At 40.7% G+C, this 16,044-nt stretch overlaps 1 protein-coding gene across 4 annotated transcripts in view; it reads right to left on the reverse strand.

The window, feature by feature from the left end:
• APBA1 (amyloid beta precursor protein binding family A member 1) overlaps window positions 1-16,044 on the reverse strand; it is a 110,271-nt gene that overhangs the window by 45,093 nt on the left and 49,134 nt on the right. The gene's annotated exons all lie outside the window — the stretch shown is intronic.

Raw genomic sequence — 16,044 nt, forward strand, 5'->3', positions numbered from 1 at the left:
AGTCAATAAACAGAAGCGACAAAAGGCACCCTTCCTTCCCCAGCAGAAAAACACTTGACTTCATCAGCTCTGAAGTCAGACAACAGTCAGCACAACAGTATAACCTCTCATGCAAATGATCTCCAACAGTGGCAACAAACAACGATCGCCTTGGGGACTGCACTTCTCTGCACAAATCCTTTGTGGAAGAATCATTTCCAAGCAACTCATTGGAGATGCTTCTATGGACTTTTGTGGCATTTTGATGATGTTGGCAAGTGCTAACTTTTGCCAGGGTCTCAACTGTGGTAGAAATATGACAGAAATATTCCACCTTTGCTCCGCTGCTCTCCCTACAGCTCATAACTCAGTGCAAAGGATGTTGTAATGTAAAATTACAGATTTAGCCCCATCATGGGAGTCTGCAATTGCCCAGATCCATGGCAGCTAGGCATAGTACACTTCTTCAGTATGGTATCTTCAGCTGAGCTAGTCACCCCTATGCACTTTTGAAAAATAATTAGAAAAAGAAATGCACTTTCAGGGTATCTGAAGCACTTGTTCCTTTTCCCTAGAGAAGCACACGACAGCCAGATACAACATAGTCACCTTCATGGAATATATCTATGATCACTTAAGATGGCTTCTGCACCAAACATCTTTCCTAAAACACTGAGAAGACATTACTAATATTCATAACTGTGGCCACATTGCAACTAGTAAGGCATCCTAGCCTTGCTGACATTGAGTAAAAATCTCAAAAGATAACATATACTAGAGAGATCTGCCAGTAATAGCAAATCTGCAGGCCACAGGAACAGGAAAACTTCATAAAAATACAGATTAGCTTCTACAAGTTTCATAGAGCAAACAGGCCTATCTGAAGATTTCATTTTTATGTAAGAGCTTTAGCTGTTCTGAACCTTGCCCTATGTTTTTAAAACAGAGTGTCATAAAAAGGACATTTTATATCCTTTAGGGCCCTAAGTCAAACCACATATCCGTAAGTAAAATACATCTCTAGCCTGAAACTTATTTATGAGTACTAAAAGAAAAGGTACCTTTTGGAAGAATTCTAACTTGAAGGCTCTATAAAAGCATGCGTCAATTACCAATTCAAAAAAATAATGTGAATGTAAAATAGAACTTGAACTAAATCTACTGAACTGAGGCAAGGAGGCCCAGGCAACACTTCGCTGGCTAAATGAGCTCTATGCAAAAGAGCGGTGGAAAGAACTTCCTGTGATGAGTAATTTCAGTTGCCTGCTATTAGAAAAGTTGACAGGCAGACAAAGCTAGGTGGGAGTCACCTGCACTATACTTCCATGGGAAATCTAGCGGGTGCAGCTTCCAGCTCAGCTAACACTCCTTGTCTTTGTCACATCTAATGTTTTAGCCTTTAAAACTCAGGAGACCTTAAAAAAAAAAGGAGCCAAAATACATCTTGCCCCTTGTTCCAGGCAGATCTTTTCATTTTCAGAAGCAGCTCATACACAGCTTTTGCAAATCTAGCATGCAGTGTTTAACCTCTAAGACTTGCCTTACCCACCCCTACCACAAGGGAGAAAAATGTAGAGTATATCCTATAGTATATAAAAAATGCAGAATGCTAAATTCTGCAAAAAATGCTAATAAATCACATTACCTGTTCAGTTAAAGATGTTAGACACAAACTAATCCTTTTTCAAAATAACTACAAAAAAACTCATTTTGCTTTTTCCAGCTAAAGAAGGTATGTTAGTAAGAAGCCTTCAGTGACAAGGTAAGGTCTTTTCCAGCTAAGTCTTCCAAGAGATCAGGAAACAACGAGCACAATACAGGTGTGTATGGAGGTGTGTGCCAAAACTAACAAACCAAACAACTCTCCTGACCTGCAGCATATGACATATTCTTTAAGTAAACAAGAACAAGAACACTGGAGAGCTTTCCATTTTAAGCTCACAAAAAGAAGGGTGAAGATGTCAAGGCATAACAGCCCTTTGAAAAGTCCATCCCAAGCAGGATTTCCTGCTTCCAGTTATAAAACTTCCATTGCTTTGCACATAGACATAATTAGGCTAAAATACAGAACTGTTTAAAATTTCTACCTTAAACCTGTTGCATTCAAAGCAGCTCCTGACTCACATCTAATTGTCATTGGTCACCCACAGAAAAAGGGCAGTGCTAGTTGAAAGAAGTGAAGTTACAGACAAACACAGGATGATGACCAAATTTCTGAAATCTTCATTACATGTATCCTGCCACATCTGTAACTGAATTATGTTGTTAGAAAGAAGGCAAAATTTAACTGCGTGAACACCACCTATACCTCAATTCAAATAAGGCATCAAATGCTACAATATTTCTGGTAATATCTGAAAATATGTGATCCTGTGGCTTGCAACAAAATGCATACTATGAACAGACAGCATTGCTGACATATCTAGCTGTGAGGAGTAAATTACAGATATTACAAACCGTATAAAATATTGCTAAAAACTGCCTGAGAGCCCCAGTATTTTCATTTTGCAAACTGAAAGTTTCCAAAGTTCCACTTGTGAAATTACCCTCATTTGAAGAATGATCTCAGGTTAATTTCAAATATTGATATCCTGAAATATTCAAGGTTGTGTCTTTTGGAGGGATGAGGAAGAAACTTAAAGATTTACGTAAAGCTTTTTACTGGAAAAGGTCCTCTTCATTATGCCTTTTCTCCAATTATTTCAATTTAATTTCACTTTATAATTTTGTACACAATAAAATATTATTTTCAAATGTGTTTTTAAATTTTCAAAAAAAGACAAACATTTTAATTGTTAGAAAAGAATCAGAGTTAACTTATAAAATTGTAGATCTGAATAAATGCCCTGAGGTCATCTGAGTCCCAATAACCTTCAGTGAAAAGTAAGCTTCTAAGTCAAGTGCATTTATTTGTCTGGTTAACAGTCAGCCTTTAGGACAGTCATTTAAAGAACCACCTATTAAGGTTGGGGCTTAGAATCATACATGGCAACTGGAAGACCACTAAAAACTGCATTTTTTTTATTCTTAGTAGCATTTCCTCAAGCAAATACAAGGTCTGCCCAATTTTTCTCACCAGGCCTTCAAAAAGCACTTTATTTCCAGCAAGCAAAGAAAAGTCAATAACTGACATAAAATGCCATAGACAGAAGAGAATATAAGAAAGAGAGGTCATCTGACCTTGGAAATAAAGACACAGCACCCATCTGAAAGATATTATACTCTCATATTAATTATCCAGAGCAGCAGCTGTGCACCAGTGATCAAACATATATGGGAAAGTGCTCTGTAAGCACTCTTAGCTTTGTACTCAGGACTTGACGGATGAATCTGTCTCCAATATAGAGAAATCAGAGCTTGATTACTAGCTCTTTGCTAAAGGTTAAACTACATTCATGCCTGTAAAGAAGAAAAATCAAACATCTCCACATATTTCTCAAGCAACATAAAGCTGGAAGTTTAAGGATTTTTCTCTGCTATTTTATATTAGAAAAGAAGTATTTATAACACCACCAAGGGGCACACTGTCATCTCAGACCCAGACCACAACATCCATGCCCAGTGCTACTCAGGAAAAGACATGCAATAAGAAAAGGTGAAAATGTCAGTGCTCAGATTCCAGTTTGGTTTTTTATTTGTTTCCCAGGTCCAGGTGTATAATTGTTTGCTTTTTTGTGCATGCAGGCAGGCATGAAGCTTTTTAAAAAATTATTAGTCCAAATATGCCTTTCAGAATTTACTTAATAAGAGCACTATGCATCGTATTTCCACAGTCTAATTCTGACTTTTTGGAACAAAAGATGACACTCTCAATAGGTCTGCATACTACTGTTACTGTCTCAAATAAAGCTGCGTGCCATCTGGATCCAAGACTACACCTACACACACACACGCACACTGATTTTGGTCACATATAGTATAACAGAATAACTCAGTTAGGAAGGGACCACAGGAGGTCTCCACTCCAAGCCCTGCCCAAAGCACCGTGAACTCTCAGCTCAGACCAGTCTACTCAGGTCCTTATCCAGTTCTGGCTTGGCAACCTCCAAGGCTGGAGACAGCACAACCTGTCTGGACCCTGGCTCCACTGCTGGGCTGTCCTGTGGGGAACACGTTTCTTCCTATAGTCAGTTTGAATTTCCCATTTCAACATGTGCCAGATGTCTCTAACCACCCTCCTGCCACGCACTACCATGAAGAGCCCAGCTGCATCTCCTCATTCCCCTGGGCTGTTGTTGGGTTCCCCCGAAGCCATCACTCCTCCGAGCTAAACCAGCCTCGGTCCCACAGGCTCTCCTTGCAGGGCAAGGGTTCCAGCCCCACCATCTCAGTGGCCTCCCCTCACCTCCCACCAATTTGTCAGCATTATTCCTGTATCAGGGACAGCACCCAGGTGGCCCTGGCAGGGGCTGAGCAGCAGATACAGTTCCTACCTTCCCCTGGCTCTTGACTGTGTCCTGCCCACGCTGCTCCAGGCACTGCTGGCAGTTTTTTTGCTGCTTGGGTCATGCCCCAGAGCTGCTGCTTGGCCCCACCAGCCCCAGCCTGTACAACTGCAAGGGGTATTTACAGACATGCATTTTTAAAATTAATTTTTTCATTTATAAGAAGCATAACTGTCTCCTTTTACTTTGCAGAACTTTTGCAAGAGGAAAGTTAGTGTGCCAGTTGAGCACGTAAGCAAAAACAGTTTTGTCTTCCCAAAAAACTTTGGTCATAGTTACCCATGTCTTCCATAAAAAAAACATTCTTTGAACATATTTACCTGTAACTCCAAGTCACACTAGAAGTAGGGAGACCTCTGACTGAATCTGCAAAGGCATCCTACCCTAAGCGTAAGTTGTCTTGGCACATTCTCTGAGGAATTTTACAAAGCACCTATGTTTTTCTAGACTCCAGAATACACCAATGTTTCACATGTACAGATACAGTTATCTTGGCAAGATATATGAACACCAGCTACCTTTCAAAAACCCAGCATAGTCTTTTAGCAAACATATGTCTTTGAGACACATTTTCAAAAAAACTTTTTTTTTTTAAAGAGACAGTACAGTGTCAAATGGCTGAGAATTTAACAGCATATGCAATGCCACCTTAGAGAGAACTCCCCACCGCTCCTGTGTTACATGACTCTCTCTTTTCTGAACTGTAACCTGCTTGGACATCTGACTGCTTCTGCTGCCATGTGCTAAGTAAGCTCATCCAAAACAGCTTTAAACAAAAAAGCTGTGAAACATAAGTTTTTTGCCAGTCAGCAAAAGCACCACATATGCACCCACAGGTTCATACCGATGAGGCTGAATGACTATGAACACTCAATATGGTAACTGTAAAGTAGAAAAGCTGCATGCACAATATTGTTTTTCACACAAAATATTCCACAAGGGCTTGTGGAATCCTTGTATCACTGTAATATTTTGAACAAGTTAAATACATTAGTTTCAACACTACAATTTGCCTTTAATATTTTCTGCAAAGTCTTTTACTCCAATTTTGTTCATAACAACCTTGGAAGCGCCCACTTCTGAGTCCCAGGTCTGCTTCCAAACTCAGGAGGAGCAAAGTTTAAACCACACACTACTCAGTGTTCAACAGAAAAGCCTTTTGTTTTTTACGAAGGTATGTAAATTTCAAAAGGGGGTAGCTTCTACCTGCATCAGTCTTTTCTGACCACAACTAGCCTAAAATAGTACACAGATTCCTAACAAAAAGTAAGGAAATACCTTAATTAAAACAGAAGAGAGCTGTACACCGGCCCACGCTTACAACATTGGCTTGGCCATGGCACCTAAAAGAAGTCCTGTTCGTAACAAGAGAACTACAACTAGCCAAAGATCAAGCACTGTGGCACAAGGCTCAGTGGCTTACCATTCAGGTTTCCCCACAATGGAAAGCACACAAAAAGTCAAATTTTGGGCATAGCAGAGGAAAAGAATGCAAAACCATGAATTTACGACCAAAGAACCACTGAGCTACTAGAACAGGACCATCACCAGATTTAAGTCTGCAGCAGAAAAATAAAAAAAACCTAGAAATTCTTGGGAAGACATAATTACATCTATTGTTTTGATATGAGTAGGTATAAACTTTTCCATACACAACACAGTTAAACACAGTGTTATTAACACCAGAAATCCATACAGAACAATAACGAACAGAGTAAACAAGCTGCACAGGAAAGGAAGTTAATTGGATTAAGCTGCAGTGTGCACCTGAGTAACTCAAAGGCAAATCATACATCAGATTTCAGTATCTACTTTGGCTTTCACCAGGGTATAAAATTCTGTGGTGGAAAGGATGAACATGTGTCAGCAGCAGACTTCCTAAACCACATCATCTCAGACTAACCCTGTGATTACAGGGAATTAATTTGAATTTATGCTTCCACTTTAAAAATTGTTTACATCAGCTTTAAACTGAATGGACATAATAACTAAAGAAACCTGAACAAGTCACACGACTCTCTTGTGGAGTCTGGAAATGTCACCACTCAATGGATAACAGTACTAGGATCACACCACGTTTTTGCTCAAGAGTATTTTTAACTCTGAATTTTTTAGTTCTATGTACCTACTTTTGATTTTGAACTTTTTATTTTGATAACACAACTTCACCTCCAAGCCTTCAAAAGCACATTCCCATTTAATCTACTGCAGCACATAAACTGATGAAACTACAAAAGACCAGTTTAAAAAAATGTCCATTTATGTGACAAATCTCTTTACAATTTTTCCTAAGGCTTGAAAGGTACTTTAGGAATAAAAAGATAAATTATTATATTTACAAATTTAACAGCTTATTGAAAACAGGAATTATTTACTGCCTATGCAAATCATCTCTACCTGTTTTTAATATGGGTTTAAAACAGATAAGCAGCAGCATTTTGCAAGTCTTCAATTAATAAGTAATCTTTTTAGAAGAGTAATAATTAGCTTTAGGCATCCTAATTATTAAACTGAACATCTGAAAAAAAAAAAATTGGTTTCCTGTTCCACTGAGTCTGAGTATACTGAACAGCTGATGGACAGTACCCAGTCAAGGATGAAACACAGGATGGACACAGGATTTAAAAAAAAAAAAAAAAAACCACAAACCAAACACCAAAAAACCAAACAAAACCCAGCTCCTTTATTTCCTGCTCATGGGCCTCCTTCCTCCAGGCCCATGCCTGCCCCCGTGAAAAGAAAGGGGAGCTGAGAGTAACATGCACCTGACATAAAAGAACCCCAAACTTTTGTTAATAGCAAACAGATCTAGAATTACCAGTTAATGAGCTCTCAGATAAACATTTAACTTTTCTCCCCTTCCAGTTCCCATCTTATTCAAAACGAAAATTTAAGTTCGAACAAGAAACACCACTCAGTAATCCTCAATGCAGACAGGCCAACCCTCACAATGCTTTAGAGCACTGGAGAGTGCTCTGATTAGAAAAGGAACAGACCCTTCCCACCACCTTTTAGCACTGAAGCCCTGCCCACACAAGAAACAAGCAGACTCCAGGATTATCTGAAGCCATCCATCTGCTGCCAGAGGAAGGTTAACCAATATCATGGCCCAAACAGAAAAGATGAACCAAAAGCAGTAGAGAAAAATCTTGTCAAGGATCCACAGGCAGCCTCTGCAGTAAAGTACAACAATCAGACACACTAGACCAAAGACATTTAAAAAAATAAATCACAAATCCCAGATTGTAATTAGTTGAGGGAATAAATCTGACTGCTCTCACCAACCAGAACTATGAGGCAACACAAACAAAAGTCCTAAAACAGCTAAGCTAAGGAAATTTGGGGTTCTCTTTCACTCTGCTGTGATTCTCTGACAGTTTACTGTTGGCTGATTCCTGGGTCTATTATGGATTCCATCTTTAATCAGTGGCAACATAATCTAAAATTTTGACCACTAGAATTGTTATTCTGGTATTTAAATCATGGTTACTAATAAAATCCACTTCCAAAGAAGAAAGAGAAATTGAAGTAGTATATAAGCAACGTCAAAGCACAACAACATTTAATATTACAATGAGACACTAGCCTCAATCTGTTATAGGCACAATTATTAAAAATTAATCTTTACTAAATCTGAGCATACGGTTGTTTGTAATTTGCCATTTTTTCTCCTCTGCATAAAAGGGCAGAACTGTATCAGAGAGCACAGTGGAAAATGCTGACTCTCCAGTGATGAATTCTGAATGTAAATCTTGTTATCTTTACACCAGTGTCATATCTATAGCAATGAAAACTATGTATTTCTGTCTATTTAAACAAAGAGGGATTAGATCAATGCTACCAAAAACCCCCCTAAATCACAAGCCCAATACCCTTTCCAGCTCCTTTCAGGTGCCATTAACAATGTAGTACAGAACAACTGGAGGCAGAGCTAAAAAAAACATGATCCAGTAAGCTGCAGGGCATGGCTATCTTCAGGGTGAGTAAGAATGCCTCAAGCTTTGCTCACTGAGAGAGTAAGAACAAGTACGTCCAAAAAGCCCTTGGATTCTCCTTTCAATCAGGATTGAGAATACTTTGCATCTGTTGGAACTTTTGAGTTGCCTAGTCCTCCTGATTTAATAACTTGAAATGATACTGTGAGGATTAAATTCACATTTTCTCAAGACTTAAACTCTAGATTTTTGAATTATTGAATCCAATCAAGCCACTGGTTGTGTCAGGTACACAGAAACATTTGGGTAGTGTTGAGACCAAGCCAAGAAAGGAAGAAGGATCTGCTAGAATGTGAGAAAAGGCTCTTCAGCAAATATGGACTTTTCAGGAAAACCAGGTTAAACAACAGATAGTGAAGTCCAGCTAGTTAGTCTGTTAGTCTAATTATCTTGCTTCAGCTGAGAGAAGCAAGTGGCAGAATACTGTTTCCAGGAGAGATTGTTCCAAAACAATCCTCTGAGTCAGCGATGAACTCAGCAGCAGCATCAGGGTGCTGGCTTGGGGCGGGCAAGGGAGTCCAGGGAAGCTGGGCATTCTTTGAGAAGGAAGCCTTGAAGGCACAGGAGCAGGCTGTCCCCAAATGCTGCAAGATAAACAAGTGGGGAAGATGACTGGCCTGGCTGAACAGGGAGATTTTGCAGGGACTTGGAGGAAAAAAAAAAAAGTCTACCGCTTTTGGAAGAAGGGGAAGGCAACAAAAGAAGACTACAGACACCTCGTTAGGTCTTGCAGGGAGGAAATTAGAAAGGCAAAAGCCCAGCTAGAACTCCACCTGGCCACTGCTGTAAGGGATAAGAAAAAATGTTTTACAAATATATCAACAACAAAAAGGGAATCAAAGAGAATCTCCATCCTCTACTGGATGCGGAGGGGAACACTGCAGCTGAGGATGAGGAAAGGCTGAGGTACTAAATGCCTTCTTTGCCTCAGTATTTAACAGTCAGACCAGTTATCCCCAGGGTATTCAGCGCCCTGAGCTGGAATACAGGGACAGATCACAGAATAAGCCCCCCATAATCCAGGAGGAAGCAGTTTACGACCTGCTGCTCCACCTGGACACTCACAAATCTATGGGGCCAGATGGGATACACCCAAGGGTACTGAGGGAGCTGGCAGAGGAGCTTGCCAGGCTGCTCTCCATCATTTACCAGCAGTCCTGGTTAACAGGGGAGGTCCCAGATGACCAGAGGCTTGCCAATGTGACACCACCCATCTACAAGGTGGGCCAGAAGGAGGATCCAGGGAACTACATGCCTGTCAGCCTGACCTTGGTACTGGGGAGGACCTTGATGCCAGTGAGGATTTTGGAGTGGTTCATCTTGAATGAGCTCACCAAGCATGTGCAGGACAACCAGGGGATCAGGCCCAGCCAGCATGGCTTCATGAAAGGCAGGTCCTGCCTGACCAACCTGATCTCCTTCTATGACCAGGTGACCCACCTAGTGGATGGGTGAAAGGCTGTGGATCTTGTCTACCTGGACTTTAGCAAAGCCTTTGACACTGTCTCCACCAGTATCTTCCTAAAGGAGCTGGCGGCTCATGGCTTGGACGGGTGTACTCTTTGCTGGGTAAAAAACTGGCTCGATGGCCGAGCCCAGAGAGTTGTGGTGAACGGAGATAAAACCAGTTGGTGACTGGTCCCAAGTGGTGTTCTCCAGGGCTCATTGTTGGGGCTGGTCTTGTTTCATATCTTTATCAATGATCTGGATGATGGGACTGAGTGCACCCTCAGTAGGTTTGCAGATGACATCAAGTTGGGTGGGAGTGTTGATCTGCTGAAGGGTAGGAAGGTTCTGCAGAAGGACCTGGACAGGCTGGATCAATGAGGTCAACTGTATGAGATTCAACAAGGCCAAGCACCGGGTCCTGCACTTCGGTCACAACAACCCCACGCAACGCTACATGTTTGGGGCAGAGTGACTGGAAAGCTGCCTGTTGGAGAAGTATCTTGGGGTGCTGGTTGAGGGCGGCTGAACAGGAGCCAGCTGTGTGCCCAGGTGGCCAAGGCGGCCAACAGCATCCTGGCTTGTATCATGAATAGTGTGGCCAGCAGGAGTAGGGAGGTGATCATGCCCCTGTACTCGGCACTGGTGAGGCTGTACCTCTAATATTGTGTTCAGTTTTGGGGCTTTCAGTACAAGAAGGACATTGAGTGCTGGAGCATGTGGGAGTTGGTCTCTTCTCACAGGTCGCTAGCAATAGAACAAGAGGAAATGGCTTCAAGCTGCATCAGGGGAGGTTTAGATTGGATATTAGGAAAAAATTTGTTACTTAAGGAGTGGTCAGGCATTGTAACAGGCTGCCCAGAGAGGTGGTGGAGTCATCATCCCAGGAGGTATTTAAAAGACAAGTAGACATGGCACTTCAGGGCACGGTTTAGGAGGCATGGTGGTGTTGGCTTGACAGTTGGACTTGATGATCCTAGAGGTCTTTTCCAACCTTAATAATTCTATGATTCTATGAAAAAAAGAAGCTAAAGTTGCACAGTACATAGTACACATATGGAGGTAAAAAAGCCTCTAGGACATAACTTTTTTACTTAAATGCATCTGTAACAAATCTAGTAGTTAGCAAGATAACTGAGCAACAAATCCTGATCTAAAAATCTGTTTCCTGTCTTCCCAAACTCAAATGCAAAAGTACAGGATCAACTTACTGAAGCAGTACAGAAACAATGCTAAAACCCCAGTAAGTTCTAGATTCTGTCGTATGTTCAGTAAAAGGATTTGTTCTGAGACGCTTGGTATTACCTGAGAGCTTCAAGCTAAGAATACTCTCTCGTGAAAGGCAACCATGGCTCAGAGAGCATAAGAGTAAGAGACCTGATCCACCTTTAATTGATTCTATTTCACAAGTTTCAAAGGAGCTATACCCAAATTAACGTGGAAAAGTGGGATAGATGGGATACAGAACTTGCATACCTTTCACAGTATAAATGTACTTAAAAAGGTACAACTGCCTGGCAATTGTAACACCTAGCTACGGAAAACACTAGATTTTACAATCCCTCCCTCCTGACCGTCATCCTAGAAAAATAAATGCCTCAAAACCAGCAGCTCTTATTTCAACTGTTATTTCAATTAGACTTAAACTTTACTACATGGGTTTGGACAATGACTTTTTCTGGAAAGGCTTTAAAAAAGGCAATATGTTATTCAGACTGGGGAAGAATGAGGAAGATAGATGAGGTAACTAAAATTCTGAAGTATTTTATTATGGTGGGCATCTCAGCTCTTTTCCATCCACTTCTCACCATTCAAAACAACTGAATTAACACTTTCTGGCTGTCATACCACAAGCTCCTTTTCAAGAACCTGATGCATGCCTGGATTACATTACTGAGATCAAAATTTTAAGTATTGGCTAGCTAGCCTCTTCTTTCTGAGTGACAGCAAGATATCACAGCCCATATCTGCTTCCATACACAGAAATCAGGTAAGCGAGAACATGTAAGGCCTGCATGCTATCAAAACCTCCTGAAGAAACAGTGAAATCCCACAAAGAGGTTTCATTTAAAGGTATACTCACCCCTGAAAACTGACAAAGTTACAACAAAAAAAAAAAAAAGAGAGACAGAAAATCTTAGAGGTTTCAAGCTGCAGTATTCTTGGAATTAAATGTTCCTTCAATAGATTTGTGCTTGTATCTGTATAACATTAATTTTCAGGGGGAAAAAAACCCACAAAACAAAACAAAACAACCACAAGAAATAAAACTATGGAACAAATCAAGAGATGCAAAAGAAGAGGAAGGTGTAGGTATAGAAGATTAAAATTAACCTTTTTCTCCCCCCTACATGGACAACTTTCTCTTCTACTGTGTTTTCTGTTACCATTTTAGCCCACATAGTAAGCCCAATCTCATCTCCAACCATCAAGTTCTAATAACACCTGCAGATCATTTTACTACTTCTATTTCAAGAACAAGCTGCTGATTCAGTCCACATTAAAAAAACCACAAAGCTGCACAGACCAGCCCATGTGTTTCCAAAGGCTTGAAGCAAAACTGATCTGCCACTTGCATTTTCTTACAGATTTGCAACTGCGTCACAATGCTATACTGTGAAGAAAGCTCCATAGTCCTCTCCAAAACCACATGGAAGGAAGTCATCCTTCCCAAGCATAGTCCTGAGTGATGACAGAAAAAATTCTCAAGCACGTCTTCCACTGTTATGACCTTTCTGAGGTGCTGTGGCCTCTTGTCAGCACCAGAACAAATGCACCGCTGGGCACTACACACTAGATTTTCAGCTGGAAGGGGCCTGCCTGGCTAGACCAGCACCTACCTGCATTTGCCTGGCCTCACCAGATGTGTCTGCCTGTTCCAGGCTCCCCAACAGTGAAGTTTTTTCTAGCCCAAAACATTAACAATTTCTACACATTCAGTGACTTAGGAAGAAAGCTACACCCTGTACTCCTCCCCAGGACTGATGAGAGAAGTGTTAGTTATGCAAAGAGGACATCAACTTCACTCTTCCTTCTGCACTGAGACCTACTTTTCAGCACAACCACATTTCTGTTTGTGGAACTAGCTGCTCCAAGGGACTTCACATGAAATCTGTTCCCCAGACATAATTAAACCGTAATGAAGGCTGGCATTTCTCCACATCTGCAGCTCAGAACAGAACTTGAAGAATATTAGTAACTGAACTGCACGCAGCTCAGGGTCCTCAGATCTGTGTCTCAAATGGCACTTGCTTAGAAATTACAGTCTGAGCAAGGTAGATGGGAGTGATGCCTGGCTGCAGCCACAGGAGTCCCATCAGGTTAAAAAAAACCCCAACCTGTCAATGCTAATCAAGTTAACCAGATCACATACTACTGCCAGATCATGAAAATCAAAAAGAGATGCATTCTGACAAACCCACAAAGCTTTCCATACACTTGCCAGTCTCTACCCACGAAGAAAGCAAACTTACCAGAACACAATTGCACAGGAGAGAGTTCCGAAGAAAACAAAGAAAACTGAGGGGAGTCACCCAAACACACTTTTCATATTCCTATGCAACATTTACAGCGAGAGCTTCCACAGAAACCAGTCCAAGTCAAGTAATACATACAGACAATGGGAAAAAAGGATATAGTGTAACAGCATTTAAAGATGCAGTCATAAGCAAAACAGAATATGAATAAAAGAATTTCTAAACACATGTAGGGTGGCAGTTGTCTTCTTTTTTAAATTATTTGTTCCCCCTCCTGCCGTGCTTTTGTCTCCCTTCCAAACAGAACTGGCTTCAGATGGCTCACATTTCTGTAAAAGTAGGTTACTTTGTCTTCTCTTTTTATGTAGCAATACTTAGATTTTAGTAGAAGAGTATATTCCATTTAAAATACTTTTATTATGCATTCTTAACATTATCAAATCTTTTTATATTATTGACACATCCAAGTAGTGGACTTACAGCAGAGAGAACCAGCGACTAAAAAGGGTAGCTGTAAGGTAAAATACATTTCAATGGATAAACTTACAGGAAGAACAGTACAATCCTGAAATGTTTCAATAGTTGAAGTAATTAAAATATTTAGGTATTCATCTATTAAGATATTTATCCTTTTTGCTTGCAGACAGTCTGAGAGTTAATGGCTCCTTTCACTTAACCTCAGAAGTTATTATTAAGGCAGTGTATTTCAAAGACACTCATGACCCTTCCTCTCCAGGAAACAGAAGACCTAATTATTTTGCTTTATTATGTTTTATAAAGAGAAAAATAGATGCCTTTTAAATGTTCCATAAAACCTAGATAAAAGGGAATCTATAATGCCAGGGAATGGTATATTTGAAGTTATCCTGCTTTATCTTTTCATTCCTTTTCAAGGAAGGAACATCCCTCCAACAACACAATGCTTTTCTCTTCTGACATCCAAATTTAAGTGTGGTATTTAACGATCTATTACCTAGTGGTATTTAACTCAAATTGAAAGCTATGCTGGTCTGGTGTCTGCTATCCATCAGGCAGAGGAACAGTCTGGACCTCTCTTCAAATATCTGACCATATAAGGATGCATATACTAATTTCCGTTTTCTTTGCTACCCTACAGCACCATTTTGTTCCTAGTTTCTTAAATCCAGGACAAAAAGTACTGAGGATACGATCTCTCTAATGGAAACATCCTTTAAAATGAAGGAAGTTATTGAATTAACTTTAAATATGGAAGACATTTTAAAAGTGATGAAAATAATAAAGAATTATATATTTCTCATGGCTCTGTAGGTTGCTACAAGATCATGGTAAGATTGCCACTTTACTACAGAATTTGACACTTTCAAATCAGTCAGGTGGCTACTATTGGTATGAATTTATATGGACTGCTCTGGACCAATAAAGCTTTCAGCTCTATGAAAATTGTAAAAACACAAGGCAATCAGTAAACCTGACCTCCTAAAAAGCGTAAAACATTTTGACCCCCTAACCTCTTGCTTGCTTGAACTGCAGCATAAACCATTTAGAAAGACCTGCAATTTTCAAGGTTTGTCAACCCACAACATCCATTCCATTATCCTACACAGGACTGATGCTAAGCTGCCACGCTACAATTATCCAGTCATTCACTTTACCTTTTAATATATCAGCACAACATAAACTTCCTTACAGTCTTCTGGGACTCTGGCATTGTTATAATAGCTATAGAAAACTAAGAATCCAAAAGGTTCTTCTACCACACCTTTCTAAAGATGATACATCAGTTACCTGAATAGAACAATTTTTATGTTCAAAAGCAGCCAGTCAACAGTAAGAATTTAGCACGGCCAAGTTTCAAGACTGTCGAACAGGCTAGTTTCTGCAGACAGTTACTCTTGCAGATCCTGAGCTCAGATACGCAGCACCCAAGCTCTGGAACTAAAAGTGAGTCACTACAAACTGAAGTAATGTTTCAAAAATTTGATTAAAGCAGGCACACAATTTAAAAAATCACCGTCACTCTAGGGAAAACAGTGCTCTTTTAGACCTATGACTGGGGTTTTGGCTTTTCTGAAAGTCTCTGGACTTCTGACTCTCATCAGTTCTAAGGGGAAAAAGTCTGGAAAAAAGGGAAGGGAGAGGAAGGGGAGGAGAAGGGAGAGGAAGGGGAGGAGAAGGGAGAGGAAGGGGAGGAGAAGGGAGAGGAAGGGGAGGAGAAGGGAGAGGAAGGGGAGGAGAAGGGAGAGGAAGGGGAGGAGAAGGGAGAGGAAGGGGAGGAGAAGCTAGGGGAGGAGCACAGAAAAAAAATCTGCAGCTTGCAAGAGACAGTGTCATCTATGCTTGTCAGAGCCAATGTTTCAGAGTGGGTCTACATTTGTGTTTTAGTCTGGATCCAAAGTATCCAAACTTTTGAAGGGCAACTTCTGATGGTCACTACACACTGAACTCCAGTGCATACTGCAGAGCAGACCTGGCGGTCACATAGTGGATTTCTTTCAAGCAACAATCAATTAGCAGAAGAGAGATCCAGGAGTGCACCTAGTTTGTTCAGTCTGCTGGTAAGCATTCAGGCACAGGACCAGTCCAGAGCTAACATGATATGAGATTCCTCAGATGGGTGTAAGGCTGTGCATTTGGTCCTTGGTACCAAACCTTTCATCCTACAGATCCACCCAGGCTTCAGCTAAGTCAGGGACAGCCCCAGAGCGGTTCCACAGAAACATT

Source organism: Phalacrocorax aristotelis, chromosome Z (genome assembly GCF_949628215.1).
Source record: "Phalacrocorax aristotelis chromosome Z, bGulAri2.1, whole genome shotgun sequence".
NCBI lineage: Eukaryota > Metazoa > Chordata > Aves > Suliformes > Phalacrocoracidae > Phalacrocorax > Phalacrocorax aristotelis.